The sequence below is a fragment of the Stegodyphus dumicola genome, chromosome X1 (genome assembly GCF_044657685.1).
Source record: "Stegodyphus dumicola isolate Sdum_Otavi_A_Nest chromosome X1, ASM4465768v1".
Taxonomy (NCBI): Eukaryota; Metazoa; Arthropoda; class Arachnida; order Araneae; family Eresidae; genus Stegodyphus; species Stegodyphus dumicola.
Window position 1 is genome coordinate 178,399,266 of NC_140780.1, and position 22,498 is coordinate 178,421,763.

The following is a 22,498-nucleotide window of genomic DNA, read 5'->3' on the forward strand; positions in this document are numbered from 1 at the left end:
AAGGTGTTAGTTCCTATATAAGTAAAAGCTAAACATTGCTAATATTGTATAGAAACAAGAATTCGGACTCCACCATCTGAATGCGCTTCACTGCATCAGCGCGACACTCGTCTCACACTGCTGTATCTCAGGCGTAAATGAGCTACTCTAAAACAAGTATGCATCTGTCGTTGTTCTCCTATAGCGTCATTCCCCCGGCACCAGTCGGATGATTTATGTCAGCTAATAGGAAAGCAGTAGTGCTTCCTATGGTCCACGCTCGATGCTGCTAAGAGTGGTCACATTCACATAAGGTGTAGAGAAAACACCTGTCGTGTTAGAAGAAAACTAACTACAGTTTTGAAATCAGCATGCCTATTTAGCTCTGAAACAGCTCAAAAGTCGAACTCAACAGAAATTGTGCTACAAATTCTTCCCAGTTTTTGCGTGCGTGAAAAAACATTCCTGTAGTAGAATGTTATTTTTTTATACAATTACAAGCAGAATTTTACCAAAAAGGCAAAATAATTTCCTTTCTTTGGAGGGTTGTTTTCGTGGAGAGACGTGATTGCCCTTCATATTAATCTTTGAAAAAAACATGAAATTCCATTTAGGCAGCTTTCTCAGTGCCCTGCGAGTAAATATAAGGGGAAATATCACTTTTCAGTCATTAATCATTTCGATCAGTTAGGCCATACTTTTCGGATCATAATGCTAAACATTTTATCAAAATAAGGATACATTGTAAAGTAAAATTCTGAATAGCCAGTAGCAACTATCAATACTGATGCATACAGAGATGGGGTTATCGATCTTTATGGCAAGTTATTTAGGAGTGTCCTGTATATTCTCGGACTTAAATCTGACAGAACACGCGCGGAATGCATTAAAAGGCCGACTTGTGTTACTGAAGTCCTCGCTTAACACTGTTCAGAAGATTTAAGGTTCATCATGAATAGATTTTTACAGCAGAAATTCCCGGGCAATCTAATGTACAGTATGGAAAATTATTGTGAAGTTTGCATTTCGATCAGAGATGACAACTCGCCTTAGTAAATGTTTTCTTTGTGTCTTTAAAATTTGCTTTACCAACATTTTCCAACCACATTTCTTATCACATCTATGTTTTTAAATAAAATTATTTTTTATAGAAACAAGAATTTTTGCATTAATATATGTCGCGCAGTACAAAGTAAAAGTTCTTGAAAATTTTCATGTTCTTAACTGCAATATTATTGAAGTTGCATGAGTTTTTAAAGTTGTTCCTTTAATTTTTCCGGCCAGTGTAGTTTAGTTTACCTCACCTTTAAGAGTTTATGAAATAATAATGCGGTGACTTATCTGTATGGTAAAAACTGCACTGTGGAAGGATAATCTATGTGAACAATGAAAATAATCCTCTCAATGTATAAGCATGCTGAATTTAACTATCTGCATGTATAAGCATGCTGAATTTAATTATCTGCTTAACAATGAAAATTAGTCATCGATTTGTCGTGGGATTAGTGGTTAATGCTGAGAGAACTGCGTTAGTAACTGTCGCGAAAAAGTGTATTGTAAGAAACTGTTAAAATTGTTATAAGTATTAAATGATATCGCATACTTTGCGCCTGCTCTTTACTCCCTAATTCAGTCGTTCTTCGAAATGCAACATAATAAATTACGTGAAATTTTACTTATCACAACATGAGAACTAAATTTCTCAGTGCGTTAAACAAAATAAATAATAAAAGCTATAAATGCAGAAAAAAAAGGGGAAAATAAAACGAATCATCTTGCACCAAATCAAAAGTTTTATTATTCACATATTTCTCATGGGCTTTGTTCTCAGAACGTCTTACTAATGTATGCAAGTTATAAATAGACCATATAACTTTAAGGCAATCCTTTTAAAACATTTTGAAGTTAATGAAAAGCCAAATTCACGAAATATCTACTAACTGTGTTTTACAGTCATTCATTTAGAAATTTAAAGCAACAAAAGTCGATCAGTTTTCAAATAGAAAATTTAACGTTTTCCTTTAAGCTTCAAACTTGCAAGTTGCTCTTAAGCTTTAATATATTTCTTAACTCTCTTTAGCATGGTCCACACACTTTCTCGACATCAAACCGTAATAAATTAACATACTTTTACGACCAATAACCTTCCCAAAAATGAAAATTTAGTTCTTACTTTTATGTTAAGTGATGCCCCCAATCCATTCTCCGACATTTCGCAATCATTATTACATTCCCCCTTTGTTATTTCTTCCTCTTTTTTATTTATTTTTTATTTATTTTATTATTGAGACCGCCTGCGCCTACTTGATTACAAAGCGTGAAAAAACGAGATGGATGGCGAAACAAGCTTTCAGTGATTCTCTGCAAAATGACGCGTTTACAATGTACGAAGATCTCATAAACGGCGTGATGCCTGCTCATATGATGACACCCACCAACTTACTCTCTCCATTATCAGCCACAAAAGGCCGCATCCGTTACTCTCTTTTGCATTACGGCGTCAGTTCCTTCCTTTACGGCCATAATGCGGCCTTCGAAAAGAATATTGTTGTAGAAAATACCGCATTTTTTTTCTTCTCCCTTGTAGGGAATAAATAATTGAAATTACCTAAGAGTCAGACTGTTATACAAAGTCCTCTCTTTTCTTACAACTTTTTGAAATACGCAGCAGCTGTAGCCATAACACTGTTCTCTGATACTTTAGTTGCATTCTAAATAGCGTTTCATCAAAAATGTTATAAATTGCTATCTGACTATTTTTAGAAAGAAAGAAAATAATACCTGTAAATGATATAGGTACGACGCATTATATGAAAAAAGTTATTTAATTTTCTTTCTTTATTTAAATATGAACCGCAAAGTAATTTTATTTTTAAAGCAAACTAATAAGCGCGAGTTATATTGCTTCTGCTGTATAAAGAAATTAATAATGTCATGTGGGAATTTTTTCCCTAATTGAGAAGATATAGTTTTAAGCTATTACTAAAATATCTCGAATTTTTGTTTGGTTTAAGAAAGCTTTATCATCATGAAAACGAACAAAATTATTGGTTCAATCGAATGATATCGTTATTTTAATTACTTCAAAAAAAAGATATCAGAAAATATGAGGAAGAATCTTAAAGAATACTTATACGATAATCTTAAAGACTATACATTATTCGATAATCGAAACCCAATGTTTTCGCTACTTGGTACTGAATTAACAGAGAGAAATTGATAATCCAATTGTGAAAGAGAATTTTTGCCTTCAAAAATTATCACTGAAACAAATGAAAGGTTTAAAAATTGTAGAATGACAGCTAATTAGCATTTCGATGACAGAAATCGGTATCTAATTTATATTCAGCAACTGAATTGCGTATAACATGAATATTTTTAAAGCAAAAGAAAAAAATTAAATTTCAAATGCTTATCTTTTTAATTTTATCTCAGCAAATATTAAATATTATAGAACTGAGTAATCTTTTTGAAAGCTTTTTGCTTTACGAAATTTTAACATATAGCAATACAACTAGCCGCCCCGAAATGCGTAATATTACGTCTTAAAAGGATTTTATAATGAAATTCTTTTAATCGAAATTACATTAGCCAGGAGGTGTCTCATTCAAGAAATGGCCTTTAAAATGTTTGTCATACATTTATATGCTAATTAGGTTATTATATCTAAAAAATTCATTAAAATTCAAATTTCCTGAAAATTTATTAATTTTTGAATCATTTTCTAAGAATACCAGAAACTGCATGGCTTTTAGAATGAAATCATTGGTCTTCGAATGTAAAGGTTAAAAATTATCAATGTTCATATAAAAACTAATTACCTGAGAAAGCATTTTCTGACAAAATGTTATAAATTCTCTTCACGAGCCCGATCTGTTGCCTTCTTCTTCAAGCAAAATTTCTCCTAAAATTTCTTCCAATCCTAATCATCAAAGCGATCTTTACTCGAAGTTTCTAAAACCAAAGTTTCTTTTTCTGAGATGAATTTTCTCTTATGCATGCAGATCTTGCACATTCGCAAAATCCAGTTACCGTCAAGCTTTTGATTGCAAAAAATATTCTTTATATTTATCATCACCTTAATCGCTAGAAACGGCATTTTGAGGGTTATTTATTGTTCGTTAAAGCGAAATTTTACATTAAAAGACACGATATTGACAACATTTAAAAAGTTCAAAAAAAACAGACAAAAGAAGTATATTCTTTCGAAAATTTATTTTTTCTAGAAACATTAAAGCGTGAGAAATATGTGTTGTTGGAAGAAATGTTAGAAGATAACTGTTTTCTAATATCGTTTATTTTATAACTACAGCTCCTGAAACTTTGAATAGACTTACCTGTACTATTTACCACCTGTAGGCAATAATCGTCGACATCAGTTTGCGGGAAACTTAGCAATTCTAATAGTCCATATATACTTCACATTATTATGGAAATGTGTCATTGAGTAGATGTAGCTCCAAGCCGTAGAGAAAGGACGTTTGGATCTCGAGTGCTACGACAGAGTGAACTGCGCAATCATTCGCAGAATGACGTTAGTAAGAGCGTGACGACGATGACGGCATTTAAAGACGTGTATACATAAAGGACGTTATTCGCTATCCATCTGTAAATATTCATCTATTTCCTGCCCCATACGTAATCACCTTGTAGTTTGTAGCAGCTATTCGTGTTTCCATTAAATATTTGAGTTTTCCATAAATGATTTCCATTAAATATTTGAGTTTTCCATAAATGACGACGATGGCAACGTATCTTAATTAAAATACAAGTTTTAGGAACTTACAGGGAAAGCCGGTCCTTCATGTTATGGAAAAATTAAAGAACGGCTAATATCTTCATTAGAGCAGTGTTTCAGCACTCATCTGAAAAGGACTCCAGGTGGTTACAATTTTTTTAAAAATTCTCGCAAATGAATTTTTACTAATGCTCTTAGGCTGAAAAAGAATGGTAAGTGAAACTGAATGTCCATCAGACTATTTGAGCAATTTAGTATATTACTGTTGTTACACATAATAGAGAGAAAGCATGCGCATTTGTAAACAAATGATGGGGCATGTGTTTATATTGCTTAAATATGTATCAGATATTTAAGCCATGAGAAATCACTTAAATATTTGCTACATATTCATATAACTCATCAAAATTAACTCATGGAAAATAAATATAATCTTTTAGACCTTTCTAATCGTAGTTTATCAAACTTTTTGACTCTCCAGAATTTCTTGAAATGAGTCATTGTTGTAATACCAAATCAAGCTACTTATAAACAGTAAGGAATACTGTACTAAACTGCTCGATTTTTTATCCGGCCATATATTACAAAAGGGAACGTGAACTGTCTAACAACAATGAAGTGTGAGTAAATCTTTCGCTCCCTTTCTTTCACTCACAGATATACACATACACACACACACACTATCCCACACATACATAGACAAAAGTAAGTTAAATATACCTTATTTACTGTTTTTTCTTCCTCAAAAGAATTCTCTTCTTTCCGACTGTTACTGGAGCTTGAACTGTGTTCTCCAGTATTATCATCAATTTTCGGAAAGGTGATCTTTTATAAATTAATTGTAATATTATTTTGTACTTAGAAACGACTTCCATTAGAAAGATAGTTCAACAGCTCAGCTCGAGATGTATTCAGAGGTAAGTTACTATTTTAATAAAGATAATGTGTTTAATAAAGCTAAAAATAAACTCCTTAAACGTTGCCATTTTTTTACTATATTTTAAGTTTTCATGGAATTAAAATGCATTTAACCTCTTAAAATTCATTTTAAAATCATTTGGCTTGCTTTTACCATCAAACTGCTACAGTCGTGGCTCTAAAGCGATTTCCTCAATTCACCCATTATCTTCATCATCTACCGAACGCTGAAAATGCTCAAAAATGAGAGAGTTACACGACACTGATTGAATTCATATCGAAATGATCAAGAATACAAAAACGTGCGCAGTACCTTAGATTCACCGATCTTGCATAAAAAATTTAATAATTACAGTATACCTTAACTTGAATATATCTGAGAAATACCTAGCTGACATTTCTCACAAATAAGCAAGAAAATCAAGGCTAATGTTTTAATGTTCTATGTCACAAAATGGGTTATGAGGCCCAACAATCGAAGAAATAGTTTTTCTCGATATTTCTTCGTCACCATGTTCTTTACTTTTACCCCGATTTCTCTTCCTTTTCCGTTTCGGCTTTTGGTGAAGTGATATTATTAATCCTATCGCACGTGAAACATGAACCGGAACAACTTAAAATCTTATATGTCTATGCGTTCGTTAAAAATAAAACTACAGTTCAAGAATATGGAATTCATCTAGAGCTTCAGGCAATATATGGAAGTACTTTTTAGGACTATTAAAGTATATATATGTATATAGAAAATTTTTGTATTACATCATTTTTATTCATTTTTATGTTGTTAATTTAAAAATAAATTCCAGGAATAAATTCCCATTCAAAATAAATAACATTAAAAACTAATAATGTGTGTGAATCATCAATAATTACAGGTCAGTTTGGACCTGAGGACACCACATGTCGTATATTACGAATCACATTATCAGAGAAATCGAGAAATGAAGATTTTAAATAATTTGTTGAAAATCTTGGATTCTATTTTCTTGTTTTCTTTTTAAAGCCACAAGTTAAATAGTTGTGCTGTAATGTCTTTTATAATTAAGCAGAATTTGAGTGAAATCGATGAGTCCAAGACCTTGTGCTCCACTTGAATAAAGAAATTCTGCGTTTTTTAATGTATCTATGCATTGGTATTTAATATAAACTTTGCAACCCTGAACTGAGTCATCTTGCGTATAGTAAATCTGACATTATTATGGAAATGTGTCATTGAGTAGATGTAGCTCCAAGCCGTAGAGAAAGGACGTTTGGATCTCGAGTGCTACGACAGAGTGAACTGCGCAATCATTCGCAGAATGACGTTAGTAAGAGCGTGACGACGATGACGGCATTTAAAGACGTGTATACATAAAGGACGTTATTCGCTATCCATCTGTAAATATTCATCTATTTCCTGCCCCATACGTAATCACCTTGTAGTTTGTAGCAGCTATTCGTGTTTCCATTAAATATTTGAGTTTTCCATAAATTGGATTCGTCATTTCAAGCCCCTAGACAGCCACCTGGGAAGTAAGTTCACATTCATCATATTTCTGGATAGAATAAAGCTTCCTACATTATTTTTAACGAAATAGCTGATTCGCATAAAAAAAGAAGAAGAAATGTATTCTGCTGGAAATCAATATTTTTAAAAGGGATTCAGTTTTAATGCAATAAAGTAATTTGTGCTATAATTATAATTACTATTTGAATACAGAGTTTCACTTATTAATGGTAAAATACAAAGAGCACAAGTAGAATGTGTTTAGATAAACTTAAAGAAAATGTGAAACAAGCAGATATTACTTTAAGAGAATGAAAAGATATAAAATATAGTAAAATTAAGAAAATTATGCAATACATAGCTACTTATGCACCGTTTAGGTAAACGTTCATACAAATGTTATAGAACAAAGTGAGAAAAAATCCTGTCTTTCAACATTTATCATGCAAAGCGTGATTATCGGCGAAAGCCTATTGCATTTTGGAACAACAACTCTTTATAACTCAAGTTTTCATTCAAGCCAGTTTCCTTAACATTTTAAGAAAGTGAACGCGTTTTGAAATCAAATTCTTTCTCATATTCTTCAGCATTAGAGTTACTTCTTAACCTGGAAAAGCGTTTAATTTATACCTCGTAAATTATGAGTGATTAGAAGCCCCAAACAAACAAAATTTTGCCCTTCTATAAAACTCTAAATCACTAAACAACACATTTCTCCACTTTAATATCTTTTGTCTTTCCTTGTTTGCCTGAATAAAATCCTTCTGCAAATTGTGCTCTGTAATTATTTTAGACCAAAAAAAAACCCTCAGCATTATGAGGTTTGACGAAATGGGTTTATAATACTCATTTTTCGAAAAACTGTCAGCAATAATGTCAAGCTTCATTCTGAAAAACCCGTATAACTTATTTACAATCCGTATACTTCTTTTTTGTTTCTCCTTAACTTTTGAAAATTCACTTCTTGTTTAAGAAATGAAAGTACTATATTTTATCAACAGAGGCAACAACATTTAATTCAGATATTGTCACTCTAAAAGTCCTGAAAGCAGTTTTATTTTTAAATATTGCAATCGAGGAATCTCTGTGCAGCAATGAGCCCAGAAAAAGATTAAAGTTATGTAATTGCTTTCTAGGGCTGTGAAATAAGATGCATCTGAACTTAATGTATATTATGTTAATTAATTATACATATTCTTTGTTTGTGTGTTAAAGGTAAGTATTTAAATCTCCGTGTGCCTTACTGAAGCATAGATTTTTTATAATGAACTGTTCAACGTACAAGAAACAAATCCAGGCGTAAGATTAAACACACGCAAATGAAATATACCTTCTCTGTCTCATATTGATTATCTTAGAATATGGAGAAAATCCCCACTTATTAGACACTCATGTTATAACTGAGTCTGTGACAGAAACCAAACTGGTAGAATTGGTTCAACCATTACATCTAATTGATAAGTCAACTAGGATACTTTAGTGATGCGATATAGAAGTATAGTTTTATAATTAAACGAAATACTATGGAGCTTAACAGTTACAGCTGCTCGACTGGACTAGATATTAAGCATTTACTTCCACTGTTTCCTCTTGAAACTGAAAAGTGTCTATAACAAGAGATCAGTGAGACGTTAATTATATTTTATATATTAGAAGGCCAAAATGTAATATAGAAGAACAGCGTTCTCACATTCCTTTTTCTTATAAGAAAACTGCTTCTTGCTTTAAAAGGCTGATAAAGTATTTTCTTTATTTAAAAATGAAAAATAAAATCATATGAAAACATCGAAGTTTAAACTTGAAACATTATTATTTTTCCCGAAATGATTCGTGTTATCTTTGCAAGTAAAAACGCGTGGAAACAATGAGTAACTAGAGTAATAAATGCATGAAAATTTGTTCTCAACCAAATTGTTTATTTTCGAAGAAGTTCATTTTTCAAATGCAAGAACTTCGAGATGCCTTTCCTCGTAGTAATGATCTGAAAAGAAATTAGAGAACGTAAAAATGTATGCCTCCTTTTATTTATGATTGGAGCAATAAAAGGAATTGCGTTTAAGAATCAAAAACTCAGCCTTAGTTCAGTAATTAAAACACTACGCTGCAATGAGGCGCCACACTGCACTCCAGCCCCTCGTAAAATATGATTTAGATGAAGAGGTGCGTATTCCATGAAGAAGTCACAAATGTGGCAAAAGCAAAAATTCTTTTTGCATTCCAGAATTAATTGCGTACTTAGAGAAACGTTTATTGCCTCCTACATTCAATCAAGAAGAGCTAAGTTTATTTTGCTCATGATCTCTAATTAAGCACAAATAAATCTGTATTGTTTGGATCTAATACTCAGGAGTAAAATGCGTTGTATAACGATGTACCTAATTTTAAAATTCTGTGACCGGTACAAGTAGTTTATTAGTTCTTATGAAAATGATTGCTATATATACTTCTTTAATGATTTTCCTTGCATGATATGCCTTGACCCAAAGCAAGAGGAATGGCACACAGGCGACTGTCTATCGTGGCTTTGAAAGAGTATACTGTTATACGTTAGAAAGGGATGCGACAATTTTTCGCTCTCACATTGAATCCAGAGTTGAACTCCTCGCTGTATTGGACATAGGCTGATATCAATGGAAATTGTCATACAAATTTTGGGCCAGACATATGACTTATCCGCGATTTCCTCTCATTCACACTGGATGTTAAAATAAATGAGAGGGTAATTAACTATTCAAACATAGAGGGTTCATTCAAAATAGTAATTTTCAAAAATTTCTTCGCAAAATAGAAAATGGAAACATGTTAGCTCTCAAGGATCTCTTTCAAAATTTCTGCAAAAATAATAAAACCGCTACCTTTATTATTCTTGTAGTGGCTTAGAAAATGAAAGATTGCCAAAAGCTGAGTTGCTGCATGTCTTTAAAACTACTTTTTCCCGCATGTTCATTTCTTTCTCGGTGATGAGAAAGCAGTTCGTGACAAAAGCGGAGAACGCTTTCACTATCATGAGCACCATAACTTTTGTCTGATTACTGTTGATCCATTAAGAGATATACTTATCGAATAGGATGCGAAAATTACTGCCCTAGTATACCACATTAATATGTAGTCTGCTATTGCAAAACTTACATTACTTGTAAGTAACGTATAGAAATATGTTTCAAAACATGTAAAATAATATTAAGTTCTGGTAATTTAGAAACATAAATCCTACATTTGCGTAAAATTAAGGGCAAATTAAGCATAAATTCATAAATTTTGCGTGCTATGTATTCTTCCTTCTATCTAACTGACATATTAACTTTTAGTGAAAGGAAAAATTAAACGGTTCATTTATGTTAAAAACTGTAATTAATGGTAAAGGAATATGCTGTAAAAATAAAACAATGAATTTCCCAACTGTGATTTTCTTGTGTAAGTAGTCAGCAAGTGAAATGTCAGTGGTTCGAAATATGAAGAATACAAAATTGATTTTTCATGTTTCCTGGCTTTGAAAAAACTACTAGTCTCTAAACCCTTTGTACATAAGAAACTTATAGTTTCGGTAGACAGACCTTGATAATCATTCTGAGTATTATTCATCAAACGGGTGCAAATAAAATTGTGAAAAATGGCACATCTACGAGGTTTTAAGCATTTACAAAGGTAATAAACAAATTTGCGAGTATTCTTTTGTGAATGCTAATATGCGCACAATCTGAATTTTAATTGAAAGTGTTATTTTTGTTACTTTATAATAAATAATAACCAAATAGGTAGCAAATTATTTGCTTTCGCTCGGTTATTTTCAAGAAGAGACCATAATTATTCGGTTCCGGATTTTTAATTCTTAACTTCGTACTTTAGGTATTTTCTAGTCATTCAACTGTATCGTAGTAGTTATTAAAAATGATGCATTATAAACTGCAGCAAAATATTTTGCCTAATTATTCATTTCTTCCCAAATGAAATCAGTCTGAAGTCTCAACACTTTTTTTTATAAAAGAAATTAATTTTTTATTTCAAAAAGAAGCCTCATATTGTAAATTTGCAAATAGTACAACACGAAGTACAAAGAAAAAATTTTCCTTTCACTTAATACATAGTTTCTAATATGGAGGTTAAGCAAATCAGTTAACTTTCATAAAGATATTTTACAATATTACTTTAAAAAGTGCACTTCCTGACTTTAGAACATTTGCCGTTTATTAAAGTTTCCTTTTCCAAGATGTACCTTTTCTCTACCAAGACCAACGCAGACGTAATTACAAAATTTGTCAAGTTGCATTTTATGATTAATTGAAAGGTTATTTCATTCATAATAGCAATATTCGGTGCTTTAATAATTTCCTGTATTTCTATATTAAATTAGATGCGGGAAATAAAATGTGTAAATGTAAACATAAGTATCCTAGCGTAAACATAAATTTTAGGAAGTAAAAAATAAATATGTCTGCTTTAGGAGTTAATGTGCAAATATATCAATTCGGAAATTTCTCTGTTTTGTACATCTTCATTTATCTCCTTAATCCCTTTTTCTTTGTTATTGAACAATGCATTTCATACTTTATTCTCAATTTTAAGAAAACAAATCGAATAAACTCTCAGCAGTCACCGGAAGGGCTAAAACATCTAACTAGAATGATGTTCGGAAAGGAATTTCGAGACGATGCGATGGTTCCGATTAATCTGTCCGAGAGCATTTTATCATATCCTTATTAAAATAATGAGGGTTTTCTGCAAAATGATTACTACGCAGAAAACACCTTCGCCTGTTATTAAAACTAGAGAGAACTCTCCCGGCTAAGTTCACGGATCAAGTTTTTGATTGCATTTGCTCGGAGCTGAAGAATGCCCGGAGCTATGCGGGGAAATTGCAGACCCCAGATTCAGCACGTTATCCCCCCACTCCCGTTTCCAGCATTAAATCCAGAGGATATAAATGGGTTATTGATTGACTGCAGGCTCTCTGGAATGATCATCGATAAGAAAAAAATCAGTATGGCTATAAAATAAAGCGAAATATGTGCACAAAATCATGAAAGTGGCTGAATGTGCATGGCTTAGTAATTTTTTTTATTTATGTATGTATGAATGCATGCCTGGATGTAGTGTCTTCCATCTCAATTTTTTTTTCTGCTTAAATAATGCCGATGATTACTGAAATATAGTACTCGTATAAATGCCAAATATTTCGTGTCCCCGTCGTATTCAGGAGGGTAGTTAATGAATTAGAGGTTGTTAATTGATTTGAAGACTTTTTTTTAATTCGTAGGATCGATAGAAACTCTATATTTAGCACGTAAAGCATGCAGGGATGGGATCTGGGCATTCATTTGAATTAATATTTTAATGTTTATTTTTTTTTCCTCTCTGATTTCTGAAATTGTATATGAATCTTCCACTTAAAGTATGAGGCATAAAAATCACGTTTTCTTACTGAATATCTACATTGAAAACTATCTCAAATTTTTCTACGTGAAACTGAAAAATGCTAGTTTAGTAGGAAGTATCTTTTACTGCATTCTTTCAGAAGCCTGACACAAAACTGTTAACTTCTAGACTAATCCTTTAATGCAAATATTTGATAATAAAAAAATAAGAATGCTGAGGATAGAATGAAAAAAAATATGATCTCGTGAACTACTAGACCTATCATACATCTGCACGTTGGATAACCAAAAATGCACCCTTTCTAATTATTGTGCAGCAACATCTGAGTGAATATTTATCTTTCGTACGACTCTCACAGATTTACTACAGCTCAGCTATAAGTCAGTGTTTCGTGCTTCAGATATCTAAATCAAATAATTTAACACCTTAATAGAAGCAGTTCTTGAACTGAAACCTTTACATAATCAAACAAACTGAAAACAATAATCATTTACTTTACTTATAGATAGCATATTTATCATTTCCTTTCTCTCATAATCCACGCTGAGATCCAATTCAAAATATAATTAAACAAGATAAATAAAATATTGAAAAGGCAATACACCTTTGTGTTCAGGTTTAATATCATCTATTTATTTATCATCTATCTTTATTATAACAAAGTAGACGATAATCTAATCTCCATACAGTATTGGGAAAGTATTACAGTGAATAAAAATTTGCATCATTAAAGAGATTTATATCGGGAAAATCAGTTAGAGATAGCTTACATGTCTAGCATTCAACTCAACTTTTAATGGCCGCATCTTCCTCACTTGCACCTAAAGGTAGAGAGCATAGAAAATAATTAGCACGGTTTGCGGCCATCAAAATTTCTTTACGACAGCGAGAAACGCCGTCGTCCAATAAATAGCATTTAATGGTCTTCTCATTTTCGTGTAAGATGACAGAATGTTCATAACCCTTTATCAATCTGGTGATCTTATTTACTTACATATAAAAGTTTTTTTATCAAGAATATCTCAACAGCACTCAAATTCAGAACAATAATGTGTTCTTTAATTCCAATTGTTTCAAATCTTTAAATGAAATAAATATCGTTAAAAGCACTACATTCAATATGCGCAAAATAGTTTTGGAGGTAACGGTATGTTGGTATGCGCGGAGGAGGCATTTCTGGTAAAGTGCGGGACCCGCGTCCATCCAGAGTATAGCACATGGATATGGATATGGAGAAATGTGGTGGACACCCATTGTTTAACCATAGAGTATAGCATAGCGACAGAACATGTTTACAACATAAAATACCCAGCGTAGCATTACCTATAGACATTGTATGGCATTGTAGATAGACATTGTATGGTGACATAACATAGCTTAGCCTAGACATGACATGGCATAGCATTGCAACATGACATAGTATAAAATATAGACATTGCATCACATATAACACAGTTGGACATCGATGAAACATAGCATAGTATTGCAACATAGCACAGCATGCCATATGGACATAGCAAAGCGACATAACATATTAAGGTTACATAGTTGCAACGTAAAATACACAGTGTCGCATGACCAACACTACAGGTGGGCATTGCATGGCGGCATAACATAGCGTAGCATATACACATAACATGACACAGCATATGAGTTTTAATAATTCAGACCACAAAAGGATTGCAGCAAAATTCCAGTAACTTTTAAGGCATTTACTTAAATTAAGCAGTTAGTTTTAATTTTACCTTGACTACAACGACTCCTTTCCATTTCATCACCAGAATATAAATTAGGTTAGCTGGCATTTAAACCGAGTTTGGGGATTGTAAGAAGAAGCGTGTTTTATTCTGTGCGTGTACTCTACCTTTAGTTCCTGCAAACTATAACTCCTAATTATTCGGCTTTGCGTTATCGCTACCGAAACTTGAAATGCCGATAGAGTTACTGAGCCAGTTGAGAGTAAGATTTAACTTGTGCAGCCTTTGACTACTGACTCACGTTTTAATTTGAACGTGACTTTTACTTTGGCTGCATTACCATGTAAATCAGGTTATGTAAATAGGGTTAATTAATGTAAATGACGTTAGCTAGTAGTTAAACTGAGATTTTTCGATTGTAAGACAGAGCGTGTTTCTGGCCTGCGCGTGACCGCTATGTTTAGCTCCTGTTACCTCTGTTAAGTTATAATTATTCAGCTGATTTGCGTTATCGCTGCCGGCATTTCAAATTGATAGGCCGATAGAGTTACTAAGCCAGCTTAGAAAAGATTTAACTTGCGTAGGCTTTGACTACTGATCCACGTTTTAATTTGAATTTGACTGTTAGTTTAGTTTCAGCATTACAATCTGTGGTTGATTTTGTTAGGACAAAAAAGTGTATTTATGTTGTAAGCGCTATTTAAATAAAAAGGTTTATTTAAAACTTTCATACATAGCGATAATTCATTTCACATTTGCTAGGGGTTTTCGACTGGTTAACTTTTACAGGGCCGTTCCCACTGGGATTTATCTGAGCTAAGGGAGACAATTGACATAGCCGACCCATCTCAAAAACCAGTTTTTTCCCATAGAGCGGCAATTTGAAAAATCTGAACCGCACGTATAGCGGAGCCAGTCGACACATGGAACTGACTCTGTTAGCTCAGAAAAACCCCAGTGGGAACAGCCCTTTACAGATAAAAGGGAGCCGCATAAGTAGACTCCGAGCTAATTACGAATCATGTCGCTAGATAAGGCCACATTTAGACTGCCTCCCTCCCAAAATGTTAGGCTTCCCCGGCACCAGGATGTCTTATGGAAGGTTTCTTGTTGACCGTAGAAACGATGCGAGCGTCAGTGAAACCCGCAACTATTTTTGATAGCACATTTTGCTTTATCCGGTTGCAGAAACATAGAAGGTCAACATAGCAACCAACACTCTTCGAGGGCAGGCCTGTACAAAGGCATCTGCGAATTTTTGTTAAGAGAACCAGACAGTGAGAGTTACAAGTTTGAAATAGTTAAAACCACTTTTGTTAAAGCATTCCCCATGGTGAAAGAGAGGGCGAAATTAGTAAACAGTTCTACTGTCCGAAAAACAAAGAGTTAATGGCGTTCATATTAAGAGAAATAAAAATTATAAACTTATTGTATGAAAAAAGACCCATGTAGAGGTTATCCAAATAATCCTGCCTAGGTTGTTGCCTCAAGCTAAGTATTTTGTTGAATTACGAAACCCGAGTACGCTAGAGCAGTTATTTGAAATCCCGGTGAAGTTTGAAAGTAGGCGAATATCAATGAGTACATGCACATCGAAATACAGCGGACATTTTCGTAGACCTACATCGCAAAGAATGGTGGTTTGGCAGGAGTAGACATTTTGATAACCGGAAGAAATTTTCATACGCTAACGTTTATCTCCAAAATAAATTGCAGAAAGGAAAATTGGGAAAAGAGATTAAGACTCTAAACCAGTCAAAAGTAATAGTTTTCCTTCCAAATGTCTGGAAGGAGATGAGTCAAATTAATTATAGTGATGGCATGAAGTTATGTTGATGAGAGTCGAATCTCCCATAAAAATTTTAATTTAGTTTTAGACTTTTAAACGCATGTTTTTGTAAAAGCTAGCTGATATTGTACATTTAGAATTTAAAACTTTAGCAAGGTCTTAAAAATTTTCGTTGCGATTACTCAAATTCTGGTAGAGAAAATTATAAGGTTATTATTTTAATTAACTAATTATTTAAAATTTCATCATTTACTATAAACCTTAGGCCTACTAACGGCCGAGCGGTAAAAAACCTGAACACTGGTATTTCGGTCCAAGGTTCCAATTCCGCAAAAGGGCTGGATGCATGAGTGTTTTCGCGGTTTTCTCCATGCGTAACGTGTTAATACGATCCAGTTTGCCTTAGAAAATCCTCCACGAAACCATCCCTCTCTTCCGTGTGGTTTCTTAAGGCGGATACGTAAATAATAATAAAACTATAACCCTCCTTTCCGTTTTGTTACATAATGTATATGAGGTTAACTAGTATTTACACTGAGGATTTTCGATTGTAAGACAGAGCGTGTTTCTGGCTTGCGCGTGCACGCTATGTTTAGTTACTGTCAGCTCTGTTAAGTTATAATTATTCGATTTTGCTTTATCTCAGCCAGCAGTAGAAAATGATAGGCCGGTAGAGGTACTAAGCCAGCTTAGAGTAAGATTTAACTTATGTAGGCTTTGACTACTGATCCACGTTTTCATTTGAATCTGACTGTTACTTTAGTTGCAGCACTAGGATCTGTGGTTGATTTTGGTAGCACAAAACCGTGTGATTATGTTCTAAATTCTGTTTAAATACAAAGGTTTATTTAAATTTTTATATCTCTTTTTAGTTTCTTTCAAAAACAGAAATAATTCGCTTCACGTATAATAATTAGTGTTATTAGTTAATTTTTTTCAGAACAAGGAAGACCCCCATAATCTTCATAGAATTAATTTCTAATTTCTGAGCTAATAGATAACTATATTTATCTGTGCATTTCATAGTGATTATGCGCCACGAGACTAAGTAAAAGAAGGAACAAGAAATGTTTATATAATTTTTCAAATTCTGAAGTCTATGTGAGAAATTTTCGAAGTCCGAAAGAAATGTACGACATAAAGTTAGATCAGATGCGAAGACGAAGTATTAAGATAAGCAAACTGTTTTTTAGTCCCTAAAACCTTCACTTATACCATGTTTCGTTACACACTCTGGGGGGGGGGGTTGGTGCGTGAAACTACCCAAATAAAGAACTTAAAATTTTTGGCCGTCATTATGTTATCTTGAAAACTGAAAGTATGATGTGATCGAGTATATATAAAATGCTAATTCCATTTTTCCCATCTGGAAAAGAAAGAAAAGGACCCCAACGATCCTGCCTCATTCCGGCCCAGTCTCCTGCCCGCCATAGGGAAAATTTGTGAGAAACGTTTAGTTCAGAGAATAAAGCACTACCTGGAGATTAAGGGTGAGATCACGGACTCTCAGTATGGTTTTCGAGAGCAGCGCTCAACTATCCAAGTTCTTAGCGCCATACAAAAGGGAATCTACGACGCGTATGACTCAAACAACCATGTAGCCGTACTCAGTCTGGATCTGAAAAGTGCGTTTGATTAACTGTGGTGGCCAGCAATCCTGGAAGCACTTCACGACGCTCAGATCCCTGATAATCTGCTGCAGGTGTGCAAAAGTTATCTCTTTGATCGCACTCTTGTAGCAGTGCATGACGGATTTGTTGAGAGAAAGCAGACCAACGACTGCCCTCAGGGTTCATGTGCAGGTCCTGACCTATGGAATGCAACTTTTAATTCCATTCCCAAAGCACTGTGGCCAACCAACACAAAGGTGATTGCTTTTGCTGATGACACGACATTCATCATCACAGGCAAATCCAGAGACCAGCTGGAAAGTAACAGTAATGAGACCATAGCGCAATTTGTACGGCTCTGTGAAGGCAAGAAACTCACCATCTCGGAGCAAAAGTCAAAGTATTTGATTGTACACAAACCAGGTCAAACTCTTGTCAGAAATCCAGTTTTGAAACTAAACGGCCGTACAATCAAACGAACTCGGGAACTAAAACTGCCGGGGCTTATAATCGATGAAAAGCTCTCGTGGCTGCCTCACCTCAGAGTAGTCCGCACGAGGACATACGCAATTCCAAATACTTTAAGGGACCTTCAAGGCTCAGACTGGGGCCTTAGACCACATATCCTAAAAATCCTCTATCAGTCCGTCGGGAAAAAATGGCGCTCTATGAAGCGGCAATCTGAGCAACTCCAATGAACGTAAGGAAAAGGAAATTGCTCAGTAGTTATACAACGCTCCTTTGCTCTGGCTATTACAAAAAGATACTGTAAGGCGACAGCGGCAGCCACAATACTGGTGGGACTTTTGCCATTACATATTAGAGCAGCACAAGAAGCAGCAGTAGCGACTGTCCTCCAATTACATCTCTGCACCACTTTTGTACCGCTATGCTATGATCCAGAGGAGTATGAAACAAAACGTCTCATAAATGCAAACCATCTTTCACACCATAGAAAAGGGGTTATAGCACACACCACCTCTCAGGACAGCCCCCATGAAGAAAGAAGGTCAGTAAATGTCATCCATCCGTCTAACTACGAAAAAGGAGTCTCGGCCCACACATCACGGAAAGATGACTTTGACATAAAGTATCAATACTGTGTATACACGGAATGGTTCAAAAGTTGACGAACAAGTAGGCTGTGGCCTCATAGTAACTCAGAACAAGGAAACGCTGATAACATGGAAAGGTCATATGGAACAGAATAATTCAGTTTTCCAGGCTGAAGCAATTGCGATTCGCAAAGCTATCGAGTTAACAAGCCCCCCCCCAGTAGGATCCACTATTAATATTCTCACAGACAGCCTCTCGGTCATATATGCCTTACGAAATCCCAGACATCCTTCTCCTATCATAGCGGAGATTCAGGACATACTGAAGGAGCGTTCGCCGACAACGAATACCCTCATATCCTGGATAAAGGCGCATGCCGGTAATCAAGGTAATGAGGAAGCCGACATGCTAGCAAAAGAAGCAGCTCACAATATCGATACTCAAAGCGTTGTTACCAAACTCTCGTGGTGTCACCTTAAAAAAGTGACAAGGACAGCAGCTCAGCACCAGTGGCAACGGGAATGGGACACTACCGAACAAAGCAGGAGGACCTATGAATATTACCATAAAATTTCTCTCAATCGTCTTGAGTCCCATCCCCACAAATAACGAGATTTGTGACGGGCCACGGGCCTTTCCCCTCCTATTACTATGAGCGAGGAATTGCAAATACCGAAAGTTGTGTATGTGGAGCCATAGGTAAACCAGACCATTACTTGACTCAATGCCCTCTAACCACACAGTGGCATGTGCAGCTTCCGGAACAGGCAGTTTCTCATAAGCGTTATCTGATCAAACAGCAAAATATTCGCAGCAAAATATGCAAGACAATGCAGAAACTGGAGGAATCGGGAACTGATTTGTGCAGTGTGGAATAGTTCCCAATCAATCTCTCTTCTCTCTCTCTCTGTTTTTCTTTTTTTAAATGTAATGAAACATGTATGTATTATGGCCCACTGTATATACTATGAAACATGTACGTATTATGGCCCACTGTATATACTATGAAACATGTACGTATTATGGCCAATAAAAATTATTATGAACTATGTATGTATTATGTAACAGGCTCAATATATTACGAACTATGTAAGCAAGTATGAACCATGTAAGCATGTATATGTATGAACTATGTAAGCAAGTATTATGAAAGATCTATGTATTATGAACTACTTGTATATAAGCATGTACCATGAACTATGCCTGCCATGAACTATGTAACTATGTAAGCATATATTATGAACTATGTAAGCATATATTATGAACTATGTAAGCGTATATTATGAACTATGTAAGCATATATTATGAACTATGTAACTGTGTAAGCATATATTATGAACTATGTAAGCATATATTATGAACTATGTAAGCATATATTATGAACTATGAAAGCATATATGTAACTATGTAAGCATGTATACAAGATCAATGTATGCCCTTTTAGGGCCCATGAGGTGTTGCCTCGAATAGTTGCGGAACCTGGACTAGACCCGAATAGTCTAAGTAAGCCGCACGGGTGTTCAGATTCTGCTCTCAACTGTCAACTCTCAACTGTCATGGAAATAAATTTTCCTTCAAAACGAAATGATGTCAAAATGTTGAACATTGTTAAGGAATAAAAAGGATATAGACAGCGAAATCTTACAGAGGATTTTTCGTCTGCAGCACTGCATGTTATCAACCGTGCTAGCAGGAGTTCGAGAAGAAACTAATGTACTATAACTTAGATTTTTTTTTTTTTTTTTTTTGCTTGCTTCTAAGAAATATCTGCTAGGCACCTGCGAATAGATTTAAGGCTGTCTATAACTACGCAGAGCTTGGGCTAAGCCAAAATATTCCATTTGCGGAGGAAACAATGTAGAGATATTTTCAGGTATCGCTTTAGATATTACTGTTGTTAAAAGATTTTTTAATGTGTTTTCACTCGCTTCATAAAACTTATGAGAATAAAATTATGTGCGCATATCATTAAAAAAAGGTGTAGAAGACAATTTTGTAAAATTTAAGTTTTTATAAATGTAATATTAAAATAAAATAAGCTAAGTGATTCTTTGTTTCATTATTCTCATGAAAATATTATTTTAATTTTTAATTTCTTCATTTTGTTACTGTGCTTATTTAGTAGCTTCCGGAAGATCGTTTTTTAGCAGCATGTGAGATGCAAAAATCTATAATATTATACAGGACAATATTAAGAATAAGATTTAAAATAATCTGAGAAGATTGGTTGGTTAATTAAGTAATTATTAAAGTACGTCACGTCTTCTTTCTAGGAAGGAAGTCCTTCGTGGGAGACTTTCTAACAAAATATATCTTATAAATACGTTACAGATGGAAAATACACTCATATATCAATCCGTTTCATCACCGGCAAATGAACTCAGGATGAAACGACCAGTTTTTAACAATTTTTCCCTTCATCTAGAAATTTCATCTAGAAAAAGGGCAAAAACCTTACATAGAAAATATATAACCCTCTCCCCAACAAAAAATTTTTAGTTTTACTATTAGCAAAAAATATATAAGGTTTGAGAAGAAAATTACTTTTAACACTTGTCTCTATAATATTGATTTTCATTAATTATCCGTCACTCAAGAAACACTTCACTAACAAAAAGTTTAAAGCTATTTCTGTAGAAAAATAGGTTGCCCTGCAAAATGTTTGTGTTAGTTCCTCAGCAATGGAAATTTTACTGTATTGCACATTACGTTGAATAAGCTCAAAATTTGTATTTCACATAATTCACTCAAAATGAATTATTCAAGGACAAATAATTTTAGTGTTATAATTTTTAGTAGCTTCAAATGTAGCCCATGAGTAATTAAAAATTATCTGGATCTAATTACAGTAATTATTGAAGCTAGTTGAGTGAGTAAAGTACTTATCTAAAGGAGAGAAAGTTCTGAGTTTGATCCCCAGCCTTCTGTCCTGTGTTGTAAAGATCTTATCTTTACAACTTTCTTAATGTATTCAGTTTTACTACTATGTGCAGGATAGATATAAGTGTGCTTCTTTCCTTTGTATTTCATTCATGAGCGACGTCCGAGGCGACATAACTGACGAGTTTGTAATAAAAAAAAAAATTACTGTAATACTCTGCTTTAAATTCTGAAATTCTCTTTAACAATTAGCCCTCTGATTTATTGTTCAAATCCCAATTTTAAAGATGATTACCTTAAGTTAAGGAGATAATAATAAATTCTTTATTCATTTAATTAATTGTTACAAAATGTGTCTGACAAAACTTTACATTTTTTCTCCAGACATGAAGAACGGTAAACTTTTTTTTTTAAAAAAGTACTTGCTAATGAAGGGAAATATTTAAAGAATCGACACAGCAGTTATAATTATTGTCTGTTGATATTTAAGGCAGATTTTTTTTTTCCAGTATAGCTTCTTCTGTCGATAATTTTTTTTTTTTTTTTTTTTTTTTTTTTTTTTTCATTTCAAATTTTTAGACATTGCTCAGAATTCCCAATGAAAAGTTTTGAAAGGGAAGAATAACTATGATAGAAGACGTGTTTTCACAAAGTTTGAAAGTAGTTTTGACTTGATCGTCAAGCATGATCGTAATACGGTGCTATAATATCAGAAGCAACCTTTATGTAAGCCAAATCTGTGTTTTAACTAGCAGCATGCAATATCTATCAACCAATAAGCTGAATACTTTTAGAGGGGGGAGCGCCGGATCCCCGGGACTACCCAGAGGTCCCGAAATCGACGCGAGAGAAGTGGATCCGGGATTCTGTTGATAACAGACAGCGACAGATTCAAGCAAAATCGATTCAAGCTCCAGGTACCGGTCGGTCCCCGGGGATTTAGTTCGGAGGATGAAGCTCAGTATAATCCGC